This window comes from Doryrhamphus excisus, linkage group LG21 (genome assembly GCF_037039965.1).
Source record: "Doryrhamphus excisus strain RoL-2023G ecotype Guam linkage group LG21, RoL_Dexc_Guam_v1.1, whole genome shotgun sequence".
NCBI classification, from domain to species: Eukaryota; Metazoa; Chordata; class Actinopteri; order Syngnathiformes; family Syngnathidae; genus Doryrhamphus; species Doryrhamphus excisus.
In genome coordinates, this window is record NC_136377.1 from 1185626 (window position 1) to 1199603 (window position 13978).

Below are 13978 nucleotides of genomic sequence, written 5' to 3' on the forward strand. Positions count from 1 at the left end.
TTTGTAAGTTTCTCGGAATCTATTAAAAAATATGTCCGCAAAGGATGCGTATTTGAACCTGAACGCGTAATTTTGACTTTGGGTAAATTCGAGACAATCTGTCTGTACACTTGGATTTTGTAAGTTTCTTGGAATCTATAAAAAAAAATATGTCCGCAAAGGATATATTTGAACCTGTATGCGTAATTTTGACTTTCGGTAAATTCGAGACAATCCGTCTATACACTTGGATTTTGTAATTCTCTCGGAACCTATTGAAAAAATATATGTTTGCGAAGGATATATTTGAACCTGTATGCGTAATTTTTTCTTTCGATAAATTCGAGACAATATGTCTGTACCCTTGGATTTTGTAAGTTTCTCGGAATCTATTAAAAAAATATGTCCGCAAAGGATATATTTGAATCTGTACGCATAATTTTGACTTTGGGAAAATTCGAGACAATCCGTCTGTACACTTGGATTTTGTAAGTTTCTTGGAATCTATAAAAAAAAATATGTCCGCGAAGGATATATTTGAACCTGTATGCGTAATTTTGACTTTGGGAAAATTCGAGACAATCCGTCCGTACACTTGGATGTTGTAAGTTTCTCGGAATCTTTAAAAAAAAAAGTATGTCCGAAAGGATATATTTGAACCTGTATGCATAATTTTGACTTTGGGAAAATTCGAGACAATCCGTCTGTACCCTTGGATGTTGTAAGTTTCTTGGAATCTATTAAAAAAAACATTGTCCGCGAAGGATATATTTGAACCTGTACGCGTAATTTTGACTTTGGGAAAATTCGAGACAATCCGTCTGCAGCCAGTTGTTCACAGAATGATTTTTCCCGATGATTCTGTCTTGGACCAATGAATAAAACCCAAAACGGATATGACATTGAAGACTGTAAACTTCTGACCGCAACCGTGTCAACGGATACGCGGTGAAGTTATGTGTTCCTGCTCGAATAGAAACCATCGTCCATTCGATCATTAGACGCTGGAAGCAACAGTGACTCAAATTTCCTCCTCTGCGTGTCCACCCTACGCATCGATCGGGGCGGTAACGATGAATCCAGAGCATTAGTGTCATGTCCGTTTGTGTCGTCAAGTGTATTCCTAGTGTATTCCTTGTGGTGGTTGGCGTCTGATTGCTGGACCGCAACATTGTATCGGCACGCTACCGTAGTTGGCTTCGTTTTTCTTGGTTATCAGGAATTTCATAATTTTGTTGCCGCACCTTGCCGGCATTCCTTTGCGTCAGGCTGCCGGTAGGTCTGAGAGAGAACCGAGCAAGTTAATCCCGCTGCAGAGCATCATGAACAGTTTGTAACGGCAGCTAAAGTCCCCCCAGGCAGAGCGCCACGAGATAATTGGATTTGCAGCCCTTCAACATTCTGGTGTGCGACTCAGCAAAACACAAATTAATTAAAGCGCAATAGAGAAAGATTATGTTTACCAATAGTTGCTCCCATGGAAAAGCAGTGGGATTATCGTAATATTAGTATTGGGGTGAGGAATCGCAGACTGGACCACAGCGTTCGTCGGAGTGCTAAGAACGGGAAGCTTACGGAGAACCGGCTGTCATGACACCGAATTCTCAAACTCCATTAATAATCTCACGGAGGCTGCTGAAGAAACCTCTAGATTGGTGCTTCTCAATTATATTTTTGGCATGACATTTTTTTTTTATCGCAATTTGAAACAGTACTGAGACCTTATAGTATTATATTTATTCATCTGTACCAACCACTCTGGGGGTAGCTGCCAGCAACGTCTTTAGGACCTGCCAACACCCTCCCGAGGGGATATAAAATTGTTATAAAAATGTTTGGGTTTGAATGACAAAAGACTAAGTTACTATATTATATTACGTTTCAATTGCTGATGGTACGGCCGTCCCTCCTTTATAGAGGCTAATTGGTTCCAAAATGGTCTAAACCAGGGGTCTCAAACTCAATTTACTTGGGGGCCACTGGAGCTCGGGTCTGGGTGAGACTGGGCCGCATCAGGTTTTCCAAAAAAAAAAAAAAACGCATTTATTAAAAACAAAATTTTTTTAAAAAACTTCGCTTTGGTTCCAATTTTCTGCAAGAAAAGTTCTGATAAAACATTCCACTGTTCTCAAATATCTTACTTTTTATTTTTCTACACAAAATAAGATGAAAAATAAATAAACAAATCAAGAATAAAGAAAATCAATCAATCAGTAATAAATAAATAAATATAATAATAATAATAATGAAACGGCAAATAATAAAAACTTAAGAAAGCACATATAGTTGGTGGGTAGACAAATGATTTTTTTCAGATTAAAATGAACAAAGCATTATTAGAGCCCTGTAGACATGACAAAACACGACTATAGTCACATTTATACTCTTTTTATTTACAACATATTGCGCAACTGCAGGGTCTTGAGACACATGCTAACTCGCAAACTAGAGAGCTAGCCACCTAAACGGTAGCCTTCAAGTTATTTCCTTTCAACTTAAATAGCCAAAAACTTACCACTTCCACACGGATAGTGAGGATAACTATTAACAGTTATTTAACCTTTAACATGAACATGAATCAAACGTAATAATTTTTTCTGGGTACATGATACCATACAGCATCCATATCAAACTTGCGCGGGGCCGCACTAACATTAAACTTTCATATCAAGGCGGGGGCCTCAAACTAGTGTCCTGCGGGCCACATTTGGCCCGCGGGCCACATTTGGCCCGCGGGCCACATTTGGCCCGCGGGCCGCGTGTTTGAGACCCCTGCTCTAAACATATTCTCATTCTTAAAATCCATTGAAAATGTGCCCAGGTTTGATCCGGCGGCGGGCTGGCCGGGTGTCCCGCTGTGCATGCCCATATGGTGTATTCTGTGTATTTTGGTGCTCTCTTAAATGGAAGAATACTCTCTTGCCACAGTCGAGCACATCACGGCTTGGTGAAGAATTAAATTCTCGCCTCACGAATGTCTGCTTTAAGATGCTCCCCATATAAATCCTATTGAGAGAAATTAAAAATGAGAACTTTGACAGTTGAAATGAGGCCAACAGGGGATATTTGCCCAGAAAGGAATAATGGAGATGTTGGCAACGGGAGCGTTGAAGAGCCGTGAGGATGGTCTGTTGAGATTTCAGCAGTTATGGATTAATAACTTACCAAAACAAACAATTAGATGGAAATGGGTACTTAAACATACGCCTGCCAAAGGAAGTAGACAAAGCTAATACACGCTAACGCAGGGGTGTCCAAACTTTTTCCACTGAGGGCCAGATAGTGAAAAATGAAACAGATATGCTAAGATATCCCAACTTAATTTTCCAAAAACTTTGTTTTATTTTCTTTGTTTCTGATAATATTGTGTCATTATTTTCCCTGCCTTACAAGTCATTCTTGTGAAATTGTGACTCTTTTCTCATTTGGAATATGAGTTTTTCTTTAATATTTTGACTTTATTTATGTTTTTTTTTTCAATTTCTGTTATTGTTTTTGCATTTTCCAAATATTTCAGCTTTCTTCTTGTAAATGTTTTTCTCATAATTGGGATCTCCAACGTTGGAAGTCATTTTTTTTTTTAATAATTTGAGAATAAAACTTTCTTCCACCTCTCAATGTCCCCATGTTTGGTGCTGTCCTGCAAATTCCAAACGGACGCTTTTGTGGTGTTGAAGGCCTTTTTTCCTTCATGAAATTCTTTTCTGGCAGATGCCGTCTGATGTCATTACTGAAATAACTTTTTTGCCTTTGCCATCGAGAGATCATGACAAAAAAAAAAAACGTGGCATTTCATCATCAATCAATTTTTAACAATACATTTTTTCTCGTTCTCCAAAAGAAAAAAAAAGCTTATGTGTGCCGAGCTGTTAGCAAGTAATCCTAATTAGTAATTTTGTCGCAGCTTTTGCTTTATGTATTTGTGAACGATGCGTTTGAGTGATTCCAGTATTTATTGGCCACGGCGTGCATCACTTTGAGCGAACATCAAATATTTAGTCAGAAAAATGAGTCACTGCTGTGTGAATTAATGCAAGTTGTGGGATGAAGTAGGATGAGTTTTTGGCGAGATGCGTCGGCGCTAAGCCCATTCGCTAACCACTTTTTCATTTTGGCAAAGCTGTCGTCTGTTATGCGTTTTGGCAATCATGATTAGGCAAAAGTCAGTCCGTGTACGGCGGCGGCGTCAAACTGTTTTTTTTTACGGCGGGCCACATGGCGGTTCTGGCCACCCGTGAAACCTTATTAGCGGATATATCATTGTCTCGTTATGTAACCGTGAATTTTATGACGTACTTACATGATTGATTTCCTTACTCGCATCCAAATCGGAAGTCGAGGTGCTAAGTTGAAATGCAAATGGACAACTATGGTCAAATTTCCTTTAAATGGCTTTTGACTACAAGACCAGTAAGTGTTCTTTAGATTTTTTTGTGATATAAATATATATATAAAAATTGAAAAAAAACAAAAAAAATTAAAAATGTAAAAAAAAAATTCTTTGGTTTTGTTTTTCATAATATAACAACTTAAAAATTCCTTAATATTTCAAATCTATGCAACTAAAAATAAATTGATAAATGATTTACTCTATTGCATCTTTTACCCTTAGTCTGATATATTTTTGGGGCGGCACGGTGGTCGAGTGGTTAGTGCGCAGACCTTACAGCTAAGAGACCAGGGTTCAATTCCACCCTCTGCCATCTCTGTGTGGAGTTTGCATGTTCTCCCCGTGCATGCGTGGGTTTTCTCCGGGTACTCCGGTTTCCTCCCACATTCCAAAAAACATGCTAGGTTAATTAGCCACTCCAAATTGTCCATAGGTATGAATGTGAGTGTGAATGGTTGTTTGTCTATATGTGCCCTGTGTTTGGCTGGCCACCAGTCCAGGGTGGACCCCGCCTCTCGCCTGAAGACAGCTGGGATAGGCTCCAGCACCCCCCGCGACCCTCGTGAGGAAAAGCGATAGAAAATGAATCAATGAATGAATGCATCAGATTCCAATTGAGTGCATCCCATAATCAGTTCCCAGTTCCACATGTCCAAAAGGAGTAGGAAGAAGCAAAGCTTATTAAATCCTACCCCTCCATCTGGTACTTTTACAATCAGTAACTGTTACATTTGTTCACTTCCTGCTTTCCTAATATAATTATTTTTTTTAATTTAATTTTATTTTATTTTATTTTATTTAGTTTTATGTCATTTAATTTTATGTAATTTAATTTTATGTAATTTAATTTTTGTAATTTAAGTTTGGGTATTATTTTATTTTAATAATGGGTAAGTGTCAATTTAATTTTTGTAATTTAATTTTGGGTATTATTTTATTTTAATAATGGGTAAGTGTCAATATAGTGATATAGTATATAGCACATCATGAGGAAAAAGCGGTAGGAAATGAATGAATGAATTATATATTTTTGCTGAAAACCGTCATGAACACATATTGCGTTGTACACAACATTTTTTAAATATCGGTTTTCATGATCGGCGAAAAATGGCAATCCAAGTCATGCGGCCGGCTACACTTTTCCATGTTAAATGTTTAAAAAAGGGAAGTGAAAATGCCCAGCGGGCCGGATAAAGATGCTTAGCGGGCTCTGTGTTGCCCGCGGGACGCACTTTGCCCACCCCTGTTTAACAGCAATGTATTGATATCACCCTGCACCCGACATCTGTTACTGCCTTTGTGCCTCCCGTAATCTCTCCAGCACCTTGTCCCCTGCACAGGTATAAATGCCCATTGTCTCCAACATCTGCCTCATTCCATACTACGTTACGTGATGTAAACAAAGCGTTTGGTTGGTGTAAACGCCAGCTGCATTCACGCACAATGACTATCATGAAACGGCACCAGCGCACCAGCACAGCGTAGGAAAAAAAATGGAGGCACGCTTGTGGTTTGTGGGGAAGAATGAACGATGGCCTCATTAACAATCTGCTGAAGTGAGCTTTTCTCCCCAAAGTTTAAAAACGGGCACTATTGGATCTCGGAAAGAGGTTTTTTTCCCCTGTGATTCAGTAAACGCGGTGACTCCCAACGGAACGTTCAAAAGAATCTCAGGCAAGCGCCGAAGCTGCATCACATGACATAAACACAAGAAAACAACACAAGGAAATATGAAGTCATGTTTCACGTAAGGATCGTAGATGATGGGCAAAATACCACAAAAAGTACAGTTCCCCTTTTAAAAAAAAGCAGGGCCCGAGGCACGTTTGGTGGAGGTGGTTCGGGAATGTCGCTCGGATATGCTCGTCAGGAAAAAGCTAAACATCAAAGGTAAAAACAAAAAACAAAAAAAACGCATTTATTAAAAACAAAAAAAATTAAAAAAATTCGCTTTGGTTCTGATTTTCTACAATAAAAGCTCTGATAAAACATTCCACTGTTCTCAAATATCTTACTTTTTATTTTTCTGCACAAAATAAGATGAAAAATAAATAAACAAATCAAGAATAAAGAAAATCAATCAGTAATAAATAAATATAATAATAATAAAAGGGCAAATAATAAAAAGTTAAGAAACCACATATAGTTGGTGGGTAGACAAATGATTTTTTTCAGATTAAAATGAACAAAGCATTATTAGAGCCCTGTAGACATGACAAAACACGACTATAGTCACATTTATACTCTTTTTATTTACAACATATTGCGCAACTGCAGGGTCTTGAGACACATGCTAACTCGCAAACTAGAGAGCTAGCGACCTAAACGGTAGCCTCCAAGTTATTTCCTTTCAACTTAAATAGCCAAAAACTTACCACTTCCACACGGATAGGGAGGATAACTATTAACAGTTATTTAACCTTTAACATGAACATGAATCAAACGTAATAATTTTTTCTGGGTACATGATACCATACAGCATCCATATCAAACTAGCGCGGGCCGCACTAACATTAAACTTTCATATCAAGGCGGGGGCCTCAAACTAGTGTCCTGCGGGCCACATTTGGCCCGCGCGCCACATGTTTGAGTCCCCTGAATTAAAGTTTCCAAGGCACTGGGAGCGCCTCTACAGCAGATGTATGAGGAAGAGGAACTCAGTTTCGCTTTAGAGACCGCTTGGACCTCACTAGACCCTTGGCTAGGGGGGCTGACCGTTCTCTCCAGCAAGGCATTGCAGCTGCTTGTATCTACTCCTTTTGATACGATATTGTACAGGACTTGAGACTCTTAGTTCAGAACTGGTAGAAGACAAAAGTCCTAATGGTGATGATGTCAAAAAGCCAAAGACAAAGCAATAGAAACCATCGATAAAACACAAGGTGGGCAAAGTGTCCTGCCCAAGGATGGTAGAACCTGGGTTCCAACATTCAACCGAGGCTTTGACTCCCTCAACCTCACGACAATCATCAGCCTATAAGGCCAAGACGCTATTGCTCCTCCCCCTTCCTGTTAATGCCACCTTCAAAGTCTGAATGACAAATAACTGTCCTTGTCGTCTTTCCGCCGCGTCTGTTTTATGTTTCATTATTTTAGCAATCAATTACAGGCGGGGTGGCTACTGTCCTGGTCAAGGTTTCCAATATTTCTTGGTCCATCATGACATTGTCACAGACGGGTTTGGATGTTCTCAAGGAGGAGCCCGGCGTGGGCAGCGTTGATTGAATGTGGAGATTCCTTGTCTCATAAATTGGGGCCTCTTGAGACTTCAACGGTGATTACATGCAATCCGGAGAGGCAATAACAGCTGAGAGCAGGGATGGGGGGGGGGGGTGCCTTCACCCCCCATGAAGCACTTAATCCATCAGTACCATCTCAAGCGTCATGGATGGAGCACGTCACGGTTTACGGTGGCATTGTTAATTTCTCTTCTTATGGTCATGGTAATGGTTTAATTTCATTTGAACATGCATCAGATTACAATTGAATGCATCCCATAATCAGTTCCCAGTTCCACATGTCCAAAAGGAGTAGGAAGAAGCAAAGCTTATTAAATCCTACCCCTCCATCTGGTACTTTTACAATCAGTAACTGTTACATTTGTTCACTTCCTGCTTTCCATAATACAGTTTAAGGTTTTTATTTATTTATTTTTTAATAATGTACCTTGTACCGACGTATGAGGTGATATGAGCATCCAATGACATAATGGGTACCATAGTAAGTGTCAATATAGTGATATTATAGTATAGTGTTATTATAATTATTTTTTAATGTTTCTAAATTTAAAAAAAATATTTTTTGTTAAAAAAAAATTTATTACATTTTTTTAATGTATTATTTATTTATGTATTTCATTTTTGTCACGTATGATATGACCATACAATGACATAATGGGTACCATAGTAGCTGTCAATATAGTGATTTTATAGTAAAGTATAGTGTTATTATTTTTTATATTTTTAAATTTTTATTTTTTTTTATTTAAAAAATTGTATTCATTTTTTTAATTCATTTATTTATTTATTTTTTGTCACGTATGATATGACCATACAATGACATAATGGGTACCATAGTAACTGTCAATATAGTGATATTATAGTAAAGTATAGTGTTATTATTATTATTATTATTATTATTTTTCTGTTTTTAAATTTTGATTTTTTTTTATTAAAATTTTTTTTTAGCTAATTGGTTATTTTTAGCCTTATGCATTATTTTAGCTGTTTGAAGATGAACTATATCAGCAAGTTGAAGTATTTGTGATTTTAGAAATAAGGAGTTAGTATGTTCTCTGTAGGCGCCATTATGAATTATCCTTACTGGCCTTTTTTGCAGTACATTTATCGAGTGAAGATTGCTTTTATAGTTATTATCCCATATTTCCACACAATAAGTAAGATATGGTAGAACCAGAGAGCAATAAAGAGTGTGGAGTGATTTCTGATTGAGAACAAATTTTGCTTTGTTCAATATTGAAATATTTCTGGCCACCTTATGTTGTATATTTGTAATATAATATTTGTTTCTCATATTTTCATCTATTGTGAGCCCAAGAAATTTATTTTGGTTCACCCTTTCAATGTCCTTTCTATGTTAGCAAACAGCATGATTTTAGTTTTATTTAGGTTCAAGGACAATCTATTATCATCAATGCATCTTTTTAGTGTTGACTTTTTCTTATTGACTGCCGTCCATGTGTTTGGCGAATAATATGGGAGGTTTTTTTTCCATGAAAAAAATGTCAACTGTTGCTCCAAACAGGGACCGCCGTCGTTCCATCGGAGCACAAATGTCAGCCTGTGCAGCCCGTGATGTTTTATCTGCCACTTTCGGCATCGAGCGCAGCGACGAGGACGGTCTAAGTGCATCAGACCTCCCCGTCTTTTACAAGATTAGCGTCTGCGGAATTAAATAGAAGCATGTGCAAAGGTTGGGAGGTTGGGGAAGGCGGCGCTGAGGTAATGTCACGGTTTGGGATCCTTAGTGGGGGGGACACGCACGCTCGCATGCGATTGCCTCTATTGATTAGTTGTCTCAAAAAAACAGTCGAGGTCAGCAAGCACATGTCTGAATTCCTTTCTCTCTGTCTCTCACACTCCATTTGTCTCTGTCTGATTCAATACTGTCCTTCCCAGATCGGTGGAGGGGGGGGTAGCAGGGGCGCTTCATCCACATACTGGTCGAGAGTCTCCTCCCCGGGCCTGCTCTTCACTCTGCGGTTTCCTTTTGTCTTTCTCGTTGCCCTTCATCGGCACACAGCGATCAATTAGTCAATCCCAGCAAAGCTTGATGGTTTTGCTTCTGGTCCTGGTGAAGTTTCACCATCCACTGCGGATTATGTTGCAGGTTCCAAGTTGTGGGTTCTGGTTTTGGTTGATTTTCCATCACTGTGTGAAGATTCAATGAGAAACTGCTATCCATCTATCTGTCGTCTCATTCGCATCGCAAGCATATGCTGGAGTCTATCCCAGCTACACCCTGGACTGGTCGCCAGCCAATCGCAGGGCAAATTTTTGCTCCTATGGACAATTTAGAGGCACCAATTATCAAAGTACCATGCACCCATGAGGAGAACACCAGCACGTTTCTCCCATACCCTTCCTTGAAGATTCAGTCTTTTACCCTCTAAGAAATAAACTGGCCTACTTAGCTTCAGGCGGCGCCATGATCATCAGTACATCTGAATGCCAACCCCAGCAGAACCACCCCAACGGACATCATTAGCGAGGAGCGGTACCGAACACAATTGGGATCAGATCGTTGGGGTTTTTAAAAACAAAACTTTGGTATTGAATGAGTTAAGAAACTTGGACTTGAATACATACTAAATATCATCAGTTTCTCCAGTATTTATAATTGGTAATGGTAATGGTAATGGTAATGGTTTAATTTCATTTGAACATGCATCAGATTACAATTGAATGCATCCCATAATCAGTTCACAGTTCCACATGTCCAAAAGGAGTAGGAAGAAGCAAAGCTTATTAAATCCTACCCCTCCATCTGGTACTTTTACAATCAGTAACAGTTACATTTGTTCACTTCCTGCTTTCCCAATATGATTTTTTTTATTTTATTTTATTTTATTTAGTTTTATGTAATTTAATTTTATTGAATTTCATGTAATTTAATTTTATTTAATTTTATTTTTTACATTTGTTCACTTCCTGCTTTCTCAATATAATTTAATTTTGTAAATTTAATTTTATTTAATTTTACATAATTTTATGTAATTTAATTTTATTTAAGTTTATGTAATTTAATTTTATTTAATTTTATTACATTTTTATTAGTAGTATTTTTTGTCCCATACCAAAGTAGGAGGGGATATGACCATACAATGACATAATGGGTACCATAGTAACTGTCAATATAGTGATATTAAGTAAAGTATAGTGTTATTATTATTATTATTCTGTTTTTACATTTTTTTTTTTAAATTGTATTAATTTTTGTAATTAATTAATTTATTTATTTATTTATTGTCACGTATGATATGACCGTCCAATGCCATAATGGGTACCATAGTGCGTGTCAATATAGTGATATATATAGCACATCATGACTGGTTCAAGACTCTTCATCCTTGTATTTAGCAAACATCAACTGCTTGTATTGTTTCTTGAATTGGCTCATCGTTGTGCATTGTTTGATTTCCTTACTCAATCCATCCCATAGTTTGATTCCATATACTGAAATGCTATGGCTAGCATAACGTAGTCCTAGCATAGAAGTGTTTCAAATGTACTTCTTCCCTGAGATCATATTTCTCCTCTCTTGTAGAGAAGTATTGGATGACATTTTTAGCTAATTGGTTATTTTTAGCCTTATGCATTATTATTTTTGCTGTTTGAAGATGAACTATATCAGCAAGTTGAAGTATTTGTGATTTTAGAAATTCGGGGGGTGGAAAAAATGTTTGACATAAAAATAATGGAGAAGCCCGGACTTTGCAAACAAACAAACAAAGTCTCCTCTGCAGCTTTCTGACCTGCAGAAAGGAGGCTTCCAGTTTAGTATTTTCGACTAAACATCCCGAAAACAACACAAGTCTCTTATCCATCACCGTGTCACGCCGCCCGTGGGGGTTTATTTGTATTGTCAACACCACTTTTGATTGAAAGCCTGCTCCAAACAAGCTTGAATCTGAACCTGGCAGATAGAGCTGATAGCTGATCAATAACAGGCGCACCAATCAGTCACTGTCCCCCCCCACCCCGGCCCGACCCGACAACCTCTCTGATGGCCGCTTCACTCCTGACCGCCACTGCTGCGGGGCCCATTTGTCCTCCAGCGCCGCCGTCATTTGTCTTGGTGCTCGCCTTCCATCTGATAGTGGCGGTGCTTTCCCGATGCCCTTTGCGTTGTCTCTTTAGCCCACGCTCTGATTTATGCGTCCTTGACAACGCCACTAATTCACGCTCATCTTCACATTTGGACTCTATTTCAATTAGTGAGCCCTTTAATGATGTCGGACAGCTTTCCGATGCGGGTGAGATTGCCCCCCGAATATGCTGTCACAGTGGAATGTCACCCAGAAGATGGGGGTCGGGCTGTCACTAATTCATTGTTAAATGTAAATATGTGGGTCCCACTCGGGGACGGTGGGAATTCCGTCCCAAGCCGTGAATGAATTCAATTGGAGTAGGCTCGTTATCTGCCCCTCGGTTGAAGTCGGCAACAATCAACGACGGTACAATCAGAACATAAACCATGCCAGAAGTATTATAGATAGATTACAATTAGTATTATGGATAGATAGATAGATAGATAGATAGATAGATAGATAGATAGATAGATAGATAGATAGATAGATAGATAGATAGATAGATAGATAGATAGATAGATAGATAGATAGATAGATAGATAGATAGATAGATAGATAGATAGATAGATAGATAGATAGATAATCTATTAAAAATTAAAATAATTTAGAAAAAATTATAAATAAATAAATAAAAACATTTAAATAAATACATTTAGAATAAATAATAATAATAACAGTCTATTAATGATTTAAATAATTTGGAATAAATTATAAATAAATTAAAAAATATTTTTTTATAAATAAATTTAGAATAAATAATAATAATCTATTAATAATTTAAATAATTTAGAATAAATTATAAATAAATTAAATAAATACAAATTTAAATAAATTTTGAATAAATAATAATAATCTATTAATAATTTAAATAATTCAGAATGAATAAATAAATAAATAAATTTAGAAAAAAATAATAATCTAAGAATAATTTTAATAATTTAGAAATAAAAATAATAATAATCCACTCCATGACTTCCTTTATTGTCATTGCACAATAACACAGCAGTTAAATTGCCAACAAATAAAATACAAATATCAGGCATTCATAAGATGCATTCAAAGATGACATGTAGTATTCCACACTGGTCACCAGGTGTCAGTATTGTTAGCGTAATGTTCAGTGAGCACGAGACAATGCAGGGGTAGGATTAAATAAGCTCTGCTTCTTTCTACTCCTTTTCAGACACCGCGTTTTACTGAGTGGTGTCTTTTTGTCCCTGGAAATGAGAAAAAAGATACCGATTGATAATGGCTGCCATTGTGCAAGCCGCCTTTTAGAGTGGCGGCTTTTAATTATTTCACCTCCCGAGGTGTCTATCAGGACTGGCCAGTGTTTTTATGACCATCATTGGCTGTACTGACAATCTTTTACTATCTCATTTCCCTCATTTGCATTTACATTTATGACATTTGGCAGGCCCGGGTCTCCGGAGTGACTGGAAATGTTGCTCATTAACACAAAACCATTGCATGAAACGAGCACACACGTTTAGCAAAGATCAATTCATTTGTGTGATCAGCTGACCACAAGGAGGTGAAATGTTGCATCCCACTAATTACATTTGCTCATCCATCTAAAGTCTCGCCTGCATTCATTCAATCGCAGATGGACGGTTTAAAAAGGTCGAAATATCAGCGCAGATAATCACTAATGAGTGTTTGTGATGACACAAAGTGTGTGACATGGATGCATAATTCTTCCCTATAGTTGTCGTTCTAATAGTTGTTGCCAAGCTGTACGCCACCTGCTGACTGAACACCCTAAATGCAAACATAACAAAAAAAATAAACAACCCACACTTCCTGAATGGCTGGAGCCTCCACCAAGATCTTAAATATGGACCTTCTTTTATTTATATTTTTATTTTATTTATATAATGGCTCCATTTTTACTACTGTACTACAGTAATTATCATAATTTTAAATTCTCACAAACCAAAATATATTTGTCGTGGCAATGAAGTGCCTCATAAATGATTGATTCTGTTGAAAAACTCAAAGTAAACATTCCTACATAATTGTTATTGGAAATTAAAAGTGAATATAGAATATAGTCTTCGTTTTAATACATTTCCCACAACACTCTTCATTATTTTTACTGAGTGTTAATGTCTGTAAAATATAATAATTATAATAACAATAATAATAATTATATTTTATTTATATGTTGTATTATTATTCGTATATTTTATTATATACTATTTTAAATTGCATTATAGTTGAAATAATGTATAATCTGTACTTTTTTATGTGCAATGTATTCATTATTTATTATATAT